This window comes from Magnolia sinica, chromosome 1 (genome assembly GCF_029962835.1).
Source record: "Magnolia sinica isolate HGM2019 chromosome 1, MsV1, whole genome shotgun sequence".
Lineage (NCBI taxonomy): Eukaryota > Viridiplantae > Streptophyta > Magnoliopsida > Magnoliales > Magnoliaceae > Magnolia > Magnolia sinica.
Genome location: NC_080573.1, coordinates 86,943,475 through 86,958,076, shown reverse-complemented (window position 1 = coordinate 86,958,076; position 14,602 = coordinate 86,943,475). Strand labels below are relative to the sequence as shown.

The 14,602-nt window shown below is 36.6% G+C and overlaps 1 long non-coding RNA gene across 1 annotated transcript; it reads left to right on the top strand.

Annotated features, from left to right (window-relative positions):
• Positions 1-3,357: 3,357 nt before the first annotated feature.
• On the top strand, positions 3,358-5,670 carry LOC131251414 (uncharacterized). The gene is made up of 2 exons (XR_009173843.1): positions 3,358-3,638; positions 4,895-5,670. It is a non-coding gene; the product is annotated as an uncharacterized LOC131251414 (long non-coding RNA).
• Positions 5,671-14,602: the final 8,932 nt, after the last annotated feature.

Sequence of the window (14,602 nt, the reverse complement as noted above, 5' to 3'; positions counted from 1 at the left end):
CGAGACCCTTTGATTGCATCGATGGTGAATATTGATATCATCGATATTGAAATCTCAATGATATCAAAATCATCTAGATATCATCGAAAATGTGAAGATTTTACATTTTTGTTCCCAAAGCCAACATGGTTAATTCATGAGGTTTATATTTATTCCAGACACTTAACCATGAATATCTTAGATTGAAGATTTAACTATGTGGATAATTTTTCCTGAGATATCATCAATGCGTACATACTCTAATTGATTTTTGAAGATCACAGAACCTGTTTGTATCACTACCAAAAAAATGAGCAAAGGCTACGGACTATATAGATCTATGGCTACGGCTTTAATCTATAGCCTAATAGCTATGGATTTAATCTGTAGCTATAGGCTGCGACCCACCGTCACACTTTTATAAATTGATGGCCTCATAAGGGTCTTTGTGGGGCCCATCGGAATGTATTTGTTTTATCTAAGCCGTCCATCTATTTTGATATCGTATTTTAGGGTATGAGCCCAAAAAAGAGGCATATTGAAGCCTTAAGTGGACCACACAATAGTAAACATTGGAAATTATGTGCAAATTGTTGAAAGTTACTTTGGAGTGGTGTGGTTGACTTAGGCCTTCAATCTGCCTTATTTTTAGTTTCATGTCCTATCCATAGTTGCCTAAATGAATGGATTGCGTGGATAAGTCACATCCATCATGGTGGCCCCCACGAAGCCCCCGAGATCACTGTCCAAAATAATAGCCCAAGAAGCGAATTGGCTATTGTCGCACACACCCCTGATGTGATTTTGTGTGTTAACGTCATCAAGTTCTGTGGGTCCCATCATGACATATGAGTTATATCCAAACCGTTTGTCCACTTAGTGACCTCGTCATAAGGCTTGAGATGAAAAATAAGACATCAAAAAATCAAGTGGACCACACTGTATAAAGCAGTGGAGGATTGAACGCCTGCCATTGAAACCCTTGTGGCGGTCATGGAAATTTTGGATTCTGCCTAAACCTTATCTCTCTCCTCTCCCTCTCACTCCAAAAGAAAAAAAACCCTCCCTCTCCCTGTCGCTCTCCCTGTCGCTCTCTCGTGCTCCCTTGCCGTCTCCCTCTCCCTCTCGCTCTCTCGTGCTCCCTCTCTTAATCTTGCTACCACTCTCCCTATAAATAAAAAATAAAAACCCTACCCTCCTTGCCCTCGACTCTCTCCCTGACTCCTCGCCCCCAAAGCTCACCAAACTCTCTCTCTCTCTCTCTCTCTCTCTCTCTCTCTCTCTCTGCAACTCCACATAACCCATCTTCCCCACAGGCGTTAAACTTGGTTAACAAGCTTGACTTAAACTTTGTGCTGAAGTGTAATAGATTTGAAGGAAATGACTTAAGAGTTGGGGGATTAGAGATTTCAGTGCCATTTTTGCAAGGTTTACAACTTTAAGAGAGGTGTTTTGTGTGAATGTTGTTGATATTTATAATACAATCTCCCTCTTATATTTCATGCATGCTAACTATTTGATGAAATGGCTCAACAAGGAATGTTTTGTGTGGATGTAGTTGATATTTATAATACAATCTCCCTCTTGTATTTGATGCATGCCAACTGTTTGATGAAATGGCTCAACAAGGAATGTTTTGTGTGGATGTAGTTGATATTTATAATACAATCTCCCTCTTATATTTCATTCATGCTAACTGTTTGATGAAATGGCTCAACAAGGAATATTTGAGGGTTTGGATTCAACATTGGTCTGATGGAGCCACCATCCAACTCTTCATATTTGCTGTCCAATCTGAGACTTAATACTTCTAATTTTAGTTGTTCATCATCTTTATCTTTGCTACAATTTCTCCACTTAACTTCCTTCTTGTGCTCACTTAAACTTATTTCAAGGCTAAGTGAAACAAGTTCATGCTCTTCTTTGATTTCATTGAACTGATTGAAGTGCTTAGAGGTGTTTATGCATTCGTTTGTTTATTGCTCAGGTGTTGTAATCTTGATTTGTGTAAATCACCTGAGGGGCCTTGAAGATTCTCACTGTTCTAGCAGGTGGGTTACAATCTTAGATTCAGCCCAGTTGCTGGATGCTTTCAATAAACTGACATGTCATAAGATGTCTGTGAAAATTCATAGTTGAGAAACATAATGATACTTTTAGACATAAGATGCAGTCATTTATGAGAATCATCTTTCTTTTCCAGAGTTTATTAACATTGATAAATTTTCCTTTTGCAACAAACCATCTAAAAAATGGCCACCTTTCTTGGTACCCTTGGGAATTGCCAAATGTGTGCATTTAATTCATGCTTGAAAGCCTTGATGTGAAGGTCCCATTAGAACCCAACTCCCATCTCCACCTATCTCTCTTCCCCGAGATAGAAACAATGTTGTTGTTATTGTTTTTTTTTTTCTTCTTCTTGTTGTATGACAAACTCCTGAATTTCTGTTTCCATTAGGTTCATGGGAAAATAAGGATTCCATCTAAATGCACCTCCATCTAACTTAAAACAATATGCTCTCCTTAAAAATCTCCTGTCCAAGGTTGTTCTGTATAAATTTCAGAAGAGGTAATGTACACTACTCAAAGGTAAGTCTTCTTTCATTGCCCATATGAAATTACGTAATTGTCCTTTTAAATTATGAAATTATGATCAACAAGTTGATTTAGCCTTCACATATTAAGGGAATTAAAGTATTTTTCTTCTTGTATAGGTGTAATTACAAATATTCCCTTTGAATACAATATTTATGAAATTTATGTTGTTGAAATTTATACACTTTCTATTTTTCCTGCATGTGTTTTCATTTTCTTAGTAGAGTCGACTCTTACTGAATCAATGCCTGAGCAGTTAATGGGGACGGATTACAAATTCATTGGTAATATGTCTACATTGCCTCAAATCTAGCTAAGTGTCATTGTCGTGAAGAGAAAACTTTGATACTCTGGAAGAATGTGATGTTTCATACACATGCACACAGAAATTGTGATGTGGTAAAGAGGTAACCAGAACTGAACTGTGCAAATCAGGGCCCACTTTACATGCGTTGTGAACAAAAATTTGATGGAACTGATATGTTACTAGCCAGTTAGTTACTTCTAAATAGAAGGTTGAAATCCAAATAGTCAACTTTCCAAATTTGGCAAACAAATGTGTGTCAATACAAGGATGTAGTCTCTCCTTTTAAGGTTGTATTCTGCTTTGTCATGGCACTGTATTTTTATAGTTTTTTCAGTTTTTTGTGTTGTATAACGGTTCTATATGATGATAGGTGTGGCCTGTTCCTTTTTGAGGAGCCCACCCAAATGATTATACAACATGCTTTTTTTTTAATAAAAAAGAAAAAAAAAAGGTGAGACTCATCTAAAAACCAGGGTGGGAGATGTTATTCCAGTGGTCCCGTATCATCTGAAGGTTAGGCTGCAAGTTTTAGTTGTGTTCCTACAAAGTGTTAGGCAACTAGTCGTTGTCACTTTCAGAACCTGTCTTTCAACAAACCGGCATGCCCATAACCATGATGTGAATGTTCTTTTGTTCAGACTGTCATTCTGTTTTGTTCCCTTGTGCAGCAGTATAGATGGTTGCAGATAGGGGTGGGTTGCTGTGGACTGATGCGCTGCTCTGATCTGCTGATGTTCATAGGGATGGCTATGCTATGGTAATTGAATTATATATATGTGTATGTGTGTGTGTGTGTATGTGTGTGTGTGCCTTTGCTGGATTCTTATCTGTGATTCCTTTGTAATTCCCTCTCCTTCCTACATGCCATGTGTGTGTGCCTTTGTTGAATTCTTATCTGCGATTCCTTTGTAATTCACTCTCCTTCCTGCATGCCATACTTTATGACAATTACTTGTGTTGGTTCCCAAAGGTTCATAACCACTTGCCAATGAGTGCCCAATTAATGATTGTTAAGTCCTTCATGCATATATGACTTTTATATTGAGGATAGCAGGCTTCCTTCCAATTAACCAAATGATAAGTATTTTGATCGATGACATGGAGTAAATTGGCAAATTTGAGAGACTTCCTTTCTTTAGAAGAGTGAATGCTCTACCTCCTAATGATCATGATGATGTTGCAGCTTGTATTGTCAGGCTTCGGTTTGCCACAACCCAAACATGTGGTATATCAAGAGAGAAGTAGCAACTTCACCACTGTTTTATATGAAACACACCATAATTTGATTAAGTATCCTTTAATTAAACAAAAAGAGGAACATTTCATATTTTATTTACTCTGTTTTCTTTCTTTTCTTCGTAGAGATACAAATTGGGGATTACAAATCAGCCATTCAATTCAAGCATGGCAAATGTGGCTAAGGAGTTCTGTAGTGCCACAAGGTAGAGAAAGAAGGGCTAGACTGGTATGTTACTTACACACCATTTAAAAATGGTGGTGACTCTTCCAGTGTACATATGGCATAATTGTATTGCTATCCGGACTGTGCAAATCAATAATGTAACTATGGATAGATCATAACAAAACCATAGTGTCGACGAGATGGAGAACCATCTTATTTTTCATTTGAATTTGGATGACTCACTATTTTACTTTTAACCATTCATTTGTTAGCCATTGATTGGATGATTAGGATTGTTTGATTAGTGTCATGTTTACAGATTGGTCCATGGGTCAATGAGGAGGATCCATGCTTGCCAAACAGTGAACATCCGAGGCCTTTTTATGATGGTTTGCTGACATCATCATTTGCTAGTGATGTCAGAGCTCATGGGTCTCCAAACAGTATGCACGTGCTATCTTTTTTTTTTTTTTTTGCAACACGCTGCATCATTTCTTTCGTATGCATGTGTCTGCAGTTGGGGAGAGTCATACTTGTGCTCTTTCTCTTGACATACAATAGCATGCATGTGAGATGTTATTTTCTTGATGTTCTTTTGTTTTCATGTGTAGATGAAGGAATGGATATTGTATGTTGAAGCAAAAGGTTGCTGATATCAGGTATCTCTAGAGCCGTTCCATGCATTTCCATTTCATCTCCACTGGGAAAGGCCAACTCTGTTGTAGTGACAGTGCAGAAAATATGCCAAAGATTGGATTGATTTGGGATGAATTTCTTTTTCTGCTAGGGGAGGTATTTTGTAAATGGGCTCATATGATAGGCAACATTCCAAGTTTTTAATGGGATCATGCCAGAATGTAGCAGTCTTGTTACAAGTTTGTTAATTAAAAAAAAAAAAATTCTATTGAAAAAAGGAAGAAGAAGAAAAGAAGATAAACCCATGCCTAGCCCATTTCAGGCTGGTCTCGTGTACCATGGGGTTACCATGCCCATAACGACCCTTACTCTTGACTAAATTTAAGAAATTTGTAATTCTTTTTAATAAAATTTTCTTATTCTTAAAAATGGTATAACGGGACAGTATTTTCTTTGTGAAATGTGTAAATTAGTAGTAATACGATGAACTTTACTATGATGTCTTGAAGACCCCTTTATGGTTGATATTTGATTTCGAGTTTGTGATGTTATTTTTATTTTTACTACATTTTATCTTTTAATTGGGTGTGATCCAAATTCATTTGAAGGCACTGGGTTCTTTTTCTTTTTCTGTTTTTAAATTCCAGTTACTTGTACAAGCCCCATTTTGCTTCTTCTGTAAATCTTGTGGAATTGGGCTCATTTAACATACAATTAGTTTAAATTCTAATAATAGTGCTAAAGTTGTCTATGTTCTTTTGGGATTCTCTTTAGATTTTGATTGAATGGTTATGGAATTTAGTCATTTCTTTCTTTCTTTTCTTTTCTTTTTTTTTTTTTTTAAAGTAAAAATCTATTTGACCACGAGTAGGATTCTAATCCTACTTGTATGAATTGCCTTCATATTTCTCTTCACTAGTTTGTGTGCGTTCAACAAAAACAAGGTTAGAGTTCATGTATTTCGGGGACATTACACTAAATTAGGATAGTAGTCCATGGTCTGATCTGCTTCTCATTTATTCTTGGACTAAACTCCCTAAGTATTATTGCTTTCTTTCTCATTTTAGTTATTTACTTTTATAGGCTTTAAATTTGGTTTTCTTTTGTGTAGCATTTCAAAAAGTTATGTGTGACACCAGCTTTTGATTCTCATGTAGTCTCAAAAAAAACTGGGCAAAGGCTAAATTGATTTTTTCAGCTTTGCAAACTGGGCAAAGGCTAAATTGATATAGCTGAAAAAGCTGAAAAGCAATATGCAAATTTAACTACAATTTTTTAAAATACCAATTTAGATAGTAACGTTGATCCGAACTTCATCCAATCTCATATCTTTTGTTTGTTCACTGATCAATTGATGCTTTCCTTTATTTCATTTATAGTTTTAAATTTTTTTAGTCTGACAATCTTGATTAGATAGTCTGATTCTCATGCTTTGGTTTGACGAGTTTTATAATCTGATAAGACTTCACATTGTTGATTTGGTTTTGAGTCAAGGAGGTAACTTGATATTTTACTTTGAGACAGGTCAGTCATCATCCAATGATTGTTGCATGCTACCATGAAGGTAGAGGACGGAAATTTTGGGGAGACAGTAATTTGAAAAGCAAATTTTGGGGTCGTTCAATCCAAGCTTGATCCCGTTGGTTTTCTAACTCTCTAGTTTGATGATGGTGAAGTTTTTCAGTGGAGCAAGGTATGAAAATCATTAATGAAAATAGTAACATTTGTTTCCTCATGGGGTTCAAGCTGAAATGTGTATTTCTTTTCTATTTTTTTCCTTCAGGTAACAACTTTTGTGTTCTACCAATCACCAATCACCAAAACTTAGACTATTCCCTTTCAGGAGATAATTGATACGGTGAGACTATTCCTTTTGTATCAATTGCATTCTTCTATGAGTTTTTATTAATTCATTAAGGAAAAAAAGAAAAGAAAATGGTCATACATGATGCATTTCTTTCACTTTGTCTTTTTTACCCCAATAGTCATTCTGATTTATGAATGCCATGACTATTTGTAGGATGATGGAATATATGAAGCTGTTGCAGGAAGTGACTTTATCATTACTAGAGTTGCATTTCGAGACAACTCTTCAAAGTACTACATAAATGACCGTGAAAGTAATATTTCAGAGGTCACCAAGAAATTGAAATGAAAAGCAGTGGACTTTGACAATTGTAATTTCAACATTATTGTAATTGTAATTGTGAATGAATGAATGAATGATTGTAATTGATTGTAATTGAATGAATGAATGATTGTAATTGATTGAATGAATGATTACACACGTGGTAATTGAATGAACAAATGATTATAATTTTTTTTAAATGTAGGCAATAGCTATAGATATTGACCTTAGCTGATAATCTGACAACCGTATCTGTTATTAAATTCAGCATATAATTGCTACAGATTTAATCTGTAGCCATAAGTATAACTGCTACGAATTATATCTGTATGTACTTTTCGCTACAGATATAACTGCTATGGATTATATATGTAGCTATAATAATCTATGGCTATGGATTATAACCATAGCCATAGGTTGAAGACCTATTGTTATGGCACCTACGACTATGGTCGTGCTACGGACTAAAGCCGTACCCATAGGTCTATGGCGACGGCTTTTATCCGTAGCCTTTGCCCAGTTTTCTGGTAGTGTATCAAGAGGTTTTGTTAGGATATCGGCAAGTTGCTTTTCAGTAGATACATAGTCCAACATAATAATCTTATCCTCAACAAGCTCCCAGATAAAATGATGACGAATGTCAATATGCTTAGTCTGAGAATGTTGAACAGGATTCTTTGAGATGTTGATAGCACTTGTGTTGTCACAAAAAAAGACTCATTGTGGGTTGCTCAATCCCATAATCTAACAACATTTGTTTCATCCAAAGGAGTTGTGTACAGCAACTACCTACAATAATATATTCAGCCTCAATAGTGGACAATGATATTAAATTTTACTTCTTACTCTGCGAGGAGACCAGACAATTGCCAATGTAAAAGCATCCTCCACTTGTTGATTTCCGATCATCCAAATTTCCAGCCTAATTAGCGTCAGAGTATCCTGCAATGATAGTGGATGTTTAAAATGGATACCACACCCCGAAAGAGGTAGTTCCTGCTATGTATTTGATGATTCTCTTAACGGCCGTTAGGTGGGATTCCTTAGGATCTGCATGATACCGAGCACACACTCTCACACTAAAGGATATATCTGGATGACTGGCTGTGAGATATAATAGGCTTCCTATCATACTCCGATAGAGATGTTGGTCCACACTTTTGCCATTAACATCTTTTAAGAGTTTGAGTGTGGTGCTCATAGGAGTATGATAAGTATGACTAGAATCAAGCCCAAATGTTTTCACCAAGTCATTTACATACTTGGTTTGACAAATGAAGATTCTATCATTTAGTTGCTTGACTTGTAATCCTAAAAAGAAGTTTAATTTGCCAACCATGCTCATTTCAAATTCTGATTTCATAAGGTCGGCAAATTTTTATGCAGTATCTTCACATGTTGAACCAAAGACTATATCATCTACAGATATATGCAATAAGTAAGGAGTCCCTTGTTGTTTGAGTAAATAGTGTTTTATCTACAACGCCTCTACAGAATTGATGATCCAAAAGAAATTTTGTCAATCATTCATACCAAGCACGTGGTGCTTGTTTGAGACCATAGAGAGCTTTGTTTAGATGATAAACGTGATGGGGATGCTTAGGATCTGAAAATCCCTTAGGTTGTTCTATGTAAACTTCTTTAGCAAGATCCTTGTTAAGAAATGCATCTTTACGTCCATTTGAAATAGTTTAAACTTTAATGCACATGCAACAGACAGAAGTATTCTAATAGATTCAAGTCGAGCTACAGGAGTAAATGTCACATCAAAATCAATGCCTTCTATCTGTGAATACCCTTGAGCTATTAGCCTTACTTTGTTCCTGATCACATTTCCAGATTCATCGGATTTATTCTTGAAGATCCATTTGGTTTCAATGACATTTGTATTCAGTGGTCTGGAAACCAATTGCCATACCTCATTTCTCTGGAATTGTTGAAGTTCTTCTTGCATAGCATTTATCCAGTGTTCATCCTAAAGAGCTTCCACAATATTCTTGGGTTCAATCTTTGATGTAAAGCTGAAATGACTATAGATATTTTCTATTTGTCGTCGAGTTCTCACACCATCAATAGGATTTCCAATAATTGTTCTCGAGGGTGATCCTTAATGATAGGTATGTTAGGTGATAGTTGTGGTTCATTTGATGGTGGAGATTTGTTATCTGATTTATCTATAATGCATAAATCTACATCATCTTCTAATTCATTCATAGGGCTATCTTCTTCGTGAGGATGGTCATCGATTACCACATTGACTGATTCTTGAATAGTGAGAGTCCTTAGATTGTACACTCAATAAACACGACTATTTAAGGCATACCCCAGAAAGATACCCTCATCACTTTTAGACTCAAACTTCCCTAGGTGATCTCTATCTCTCAAGATATAACATTTACTTTAAAAAACACGAAAGTATTTCACACTAGGTTGTTTTCCCTGCCATAGTTCGTATGGAGTTTTGTTCAAACCTGCTCTAATATATACTCTATTTATGATGTAGCAGGCAGTGTTGACAGCTTCTGCCCAGAAACTTTTTGCCACATCTTTTCCATTTAGCATAACTGATCCCATTTCCTACAATACTCAATTTTTCCTTTCAACGACTCCATTTTGCTTTGGGGTTTTTGGGGCTGAGAATTCATGATGAATTCCTTTCTCATCACAATATTTTTCAAATCGAATATTTTCAAATTCCCCACCATGATCACTTCTAATACGATTTATGCAATATCCTTTTTCATTTTGAAGCCGCTTTGCCAAAATAGCAAATTCATCAAAGGCATCTAATTTCTTTTGAAGAAATGCGACCCAGGTAAATCTTGTGTAGTCATCTACTACCACCAAGAAGTATCTTTTCTTGCCAGGGCTTTCTACTTTGGTTGGGCCAACCAGGTCCATATGCAGTAGATCCAAAGGTTTTGTTGTTGCTATGGTGGTTATCTTTTTTTGTGACCGACTTTTATTTGTTTTCCTTTTAGACATTCTCTACAGACAACTTCTTCTTCTTTTCTAATCTTGGAAAGACCTCTAACTAAATGTTTTGAACTAAGCTTAGCTAAATTTTGGTAGTGAACATGTCCCAACCTTTGGTGCCATAATTTGGATTCACTCTTTACAGCCATATTAAACTTTGTGGATAACACACTCTCACTTGTACTTTTAATAACGTAACAGTTATCACTAGTGCGTAAACATCTTATGAGAGATTTTCATGTATGATCTAAGATTCTACACACATCCTTTATGAAAGTGAATAAATTTTTTTTATCACAGATTTGGGAGATGCTAAGGAGATTATGTTTTAGACCTTCTACATAAAGAGCATGTTTGATCTTTAGAAGGCCTAGAACATTTATCATTCCTTGTCCAATAATTTTGGTGGAGCTACCGTCTCCAAATGTGACTGATCCTCTATCAAAGTCTGAATACTCATAAAAATGAGTTTGATCACCAGTCATATGTCTGGAGCATCCACTGTCAAGGTACCATTTTAAACTATTGCTAACTTTTAGAGTAGTATGGATTACTAGGCAATTGTTCCGATCTGTCACACCCTCTGAGACACCTTTGGACATGATTCCAACTTCAATCAAGATCACTCTTTAGGCGGTGAAGCCCTTAAGAGAGACTTGGCTCTAATACCAATTGAAATTACGGTAATGACCGCTTTAGTAGAAGTGAGAATATGCCAATATGTCCTAGAGGGGGGTGAATAGGACTTTTTAATTTTTTATGACAATTTATAATCCTATCACTCTAATCCTAAAAGTGAGCATGCAGCAGGATTACTATAGAGTAACTCCACTAGCCTCCAAGCCTAGTAGAGGATCCAATCATAAAACTATTTGAGAGATAAAAAAATATGCAAATCAGTTTATGATGGATATGACTGTGTGTGTGAAGTGTGATCTCAGATAATCAAGTATGAGAGCATTTAAGGAAATCACATAAGCAATGAAAGGTAATAGCAATCTCAAACACATTCATTTTTATAGTGGTTCGAATACTTGTCTACTCCATTTCTAGCGGATGCACTCAACCCTTGAGTGTACCAGATCTCACTAAAGGGGGTTTCACAATAGGTTCACCTCAAACCGGATGTTTTAAATCAGGTTCACCTCTAACCAATACAACCTACACTTAGGCTGACACAACGTGTCTACACGACACAGTTTATGTTCCCATGAGAAAAGGTCAACACATAGCACCTGACTTTTAGGCCCCACTAGCCAATGATCCACACAAGGAACCTAACAGAGGTTTCACAACAGGTTCACCTCTAACAGGAGGTTTTAAATAGGTTCACCTCTAACGAGTTTATGCTCTCCACAGAGCAAGGGTCAACACAAAGCACCCCCATATACACTCCCGCCGGATGCCTCCTATGAGGACTTGCAAGGGGTGAGAAATACCTTAGACCCAATTTTACAGAAGGAATGATCATAAGGGTCCTCTGGACTCTAATGACTTACATATAAGTAGATGAGCCCCGTTCAGCGTGTTGTCAAAGATTTCCTCCTTTGATGACGAAGAATCTTCTGCTTCCTTGAACCGCAACTCAGAAGATGTACCAATACATGGCGACGGGTTGGGTCAAGGCTATGATGGAATCCTACTCTATTAAATGTTTTCCTATGAGGGAGATAGAGCGATTCCAACCATCTATGCATTCAAGGCATCCTAGCTTAATGATTTACCATTAAGGTGATAGTTGCAGGATCCTTGAATGCGGAAATTCATTCCCCAATCCACTCTATTGAATGTCAATGATGAGGGTGGATTGGAGGATGAACCTCCATGAGAGAAAAGGCTAAGGGTATATGATCTAGGGTTAAACAAATAAAAGCACTCTCTATTTTTTTCTATCCAACAACCAAGGGCAAGCTCTCATTAAATAGGCAAAAGGTTCCAATGGATATAAAATGGTCACATTTTTTACAGAGATTGATATCATCGAGAAAGATCGATATCATTGAGCGTATACTCTCGATAGCATCGATTTGACCACTCGATGACACAAACTCAAATGTCAAACGCTTTTGAAACCTTTTGTTAGCTGGTCGAGGAAATCGAACGTGCATCGATGTCATCGGATTTCAAACTATGATTTTATCGACAAGAGGTTCGATTCCTCGACATTTGAAAAATGTGAGAGACTAACTTTGAAGATTTTTAGGTAAAAGATATGATCGAGCATCACTCGATATCATCGGAATTTGAATATCGATGACATCGAGGGTAGTGTCGTTTCATCGATAATTCTAAGGAATTTTCCTATAAGCTTATTGGACAGTTTGTGCCCATATTCGATGACATCGACCATGCCTCGATATGATCGATATTTGAATATTGATTTTATCGAGTGACCCTTGATCCGAGAAAAACAACGTGAAAAACTTTGGTAGATATAAATGTGTCCCAATTCGATATCATCGAAGGGCTTCTGATATCATCGAAATTTAAATTCCGAGGATATCAAGGAGCTCTTCAATATATCAAAGATTACATGATTTGCCATTGCAGAACTTTGAACACAACAGACTTGATGTCGATTTTATCGAGTCTACTCGATGGACTCGAGATTCAAATTTCGATGATATCGAACCCTCTATCAATACATCGATAATTCTGTCCAGAGATTTTTGTAGTTGTTGGACATCTTATGTCCTCAATTCGATAATAACGAGTGAGCTTCGAGGACATTGACAACAGGGTTCAATTTCATCGAACCACTTGTCGATAAATCAACAAAGGTAGAAAACTTAGAGATTTTTCTGAGTTTGAACAAAGTTTTCTAACCAAAAACCCTAGGATGTTCTAGCCAATTTTAAGGGTTTTAATTACATGGTGTTTTGGGATATGGGATGTGAGGCTAAGATTTACCTGTGGCGAGTTTGGACACACATTCAGTTGAGGCAGACGTTTGATCAATCTTCCTATGGGGCTCCTCTGTCTAGCTAACTTAACACTCACGCTAATTAACAACCAGGGCACTTTCACATTACTCCCACTTAATCCAGGTGAGGTAATAAGTAGAACCTGTATAAATCAAATACATGTCCAATCCAAAAAAAATACACACCATATCAACAATCACACATCGCCAATCATCATAAAGCATTAAAATCATGCCACAATTTCTCCCCCTTTTTGTCACAATATGACAAAGGAAAGAAATACAAACTGATGATATAGCAAAAAGATATGAGAAGTATAAGAAATAAGAGAGTAAATAACCAAAATATGTTCAGCAAAATATATTCAGGAAACATAAAGTCATGTTCACATGTCCAAATAATATCCAAGCATAAATAAAAATAATAGTTAATACATGCCCAAAAAAAGGAGCCTAATCAGAACCAGAAGATGGAGCAGGGATAGAAGGATCAATCTGATGTAATCCCTTGTTAATGTGCCTAAGGTATTTATGCATATATTTGAATTGAGTCTCCTAGGATACATGCAAACCTTCCACCTTTTCCTCTAGGGTTCTCAACCGCTCATCAAAATCAGAAGGCTGAAAGTCAGGATTAACCTCAGAATCAGATTCTAATTCATTAAATAAATCATCCATGTTCACATCATCAGGAGGTAAAATATCTTCTTCTTTAGCTTCTTCAGCAGCTCCTACATCATCCCTATCAACTTGGCTGGGTACCAACCTCAGATCATCTGGTTAATGTTGGAATTGTTGAAGGGTAGATGGGAAATAGGAGGTTCTCCAACAGACATAACCACAAGACTATGAATAGCTAGCGTGGTCATTAGATATGTAAAGGGAATATCACTATGGTCGGGATGGAGGCGAAACTGAATAATAATATAACAAATAAGAGACGAAAGACATATTTGAACACCAGAAACAACTAAGTAAAGTATGCGAGCCATGAAAGAAGTTAACTCAGTTTTGTTACTAGACCGAGGATACACATTAGAAATGAAAATACGATGAAGAATCCTGTATCTAGGTAACATATTTTTGGAACTGAGCGCAATACCAGAGTTCCATTCCGCATTCATGTTGTATAACGATCTAATTAGCATACGTTTTTTAGATTCAGATGGTCTCGCAACTAACATAGAGATTGGTATTCCTTCATCATTCACAAAAATATCCATCAAACCAGATATCAAGTGATGGTTTACATCAACTAGACCTTCTCTAGTTGTCATAGTAAAAGTTAAATTCTCAACAGAGACGTCACTTATACAAGTAAACATGGCCTGTGCAATGGACCGGTATGCAGGACTATCCCAATTCAATATGTTAGCCCATCCTACAACTTCAAAAAGGGGAACGATATTGAAAGGACTCAAATGATTGGAGTTAACTATCCGCTCAACAATTATATTGCGGAGACGAATATCTTCCAAATATTCAGGATCCTCTTCAGGTGGTCGAAGAGTACGCATCATAATCGGTGCAGAACGGGAAGAAGAGGGACCATGAGAGGATCTCTTCTTGTATCTATTCTCCATTACATAATGCACAAAGGAATATAAGAAAGGAATGGAGGGTTTCTCTCAAATCAGATTTTAAGCTAGAGAACCA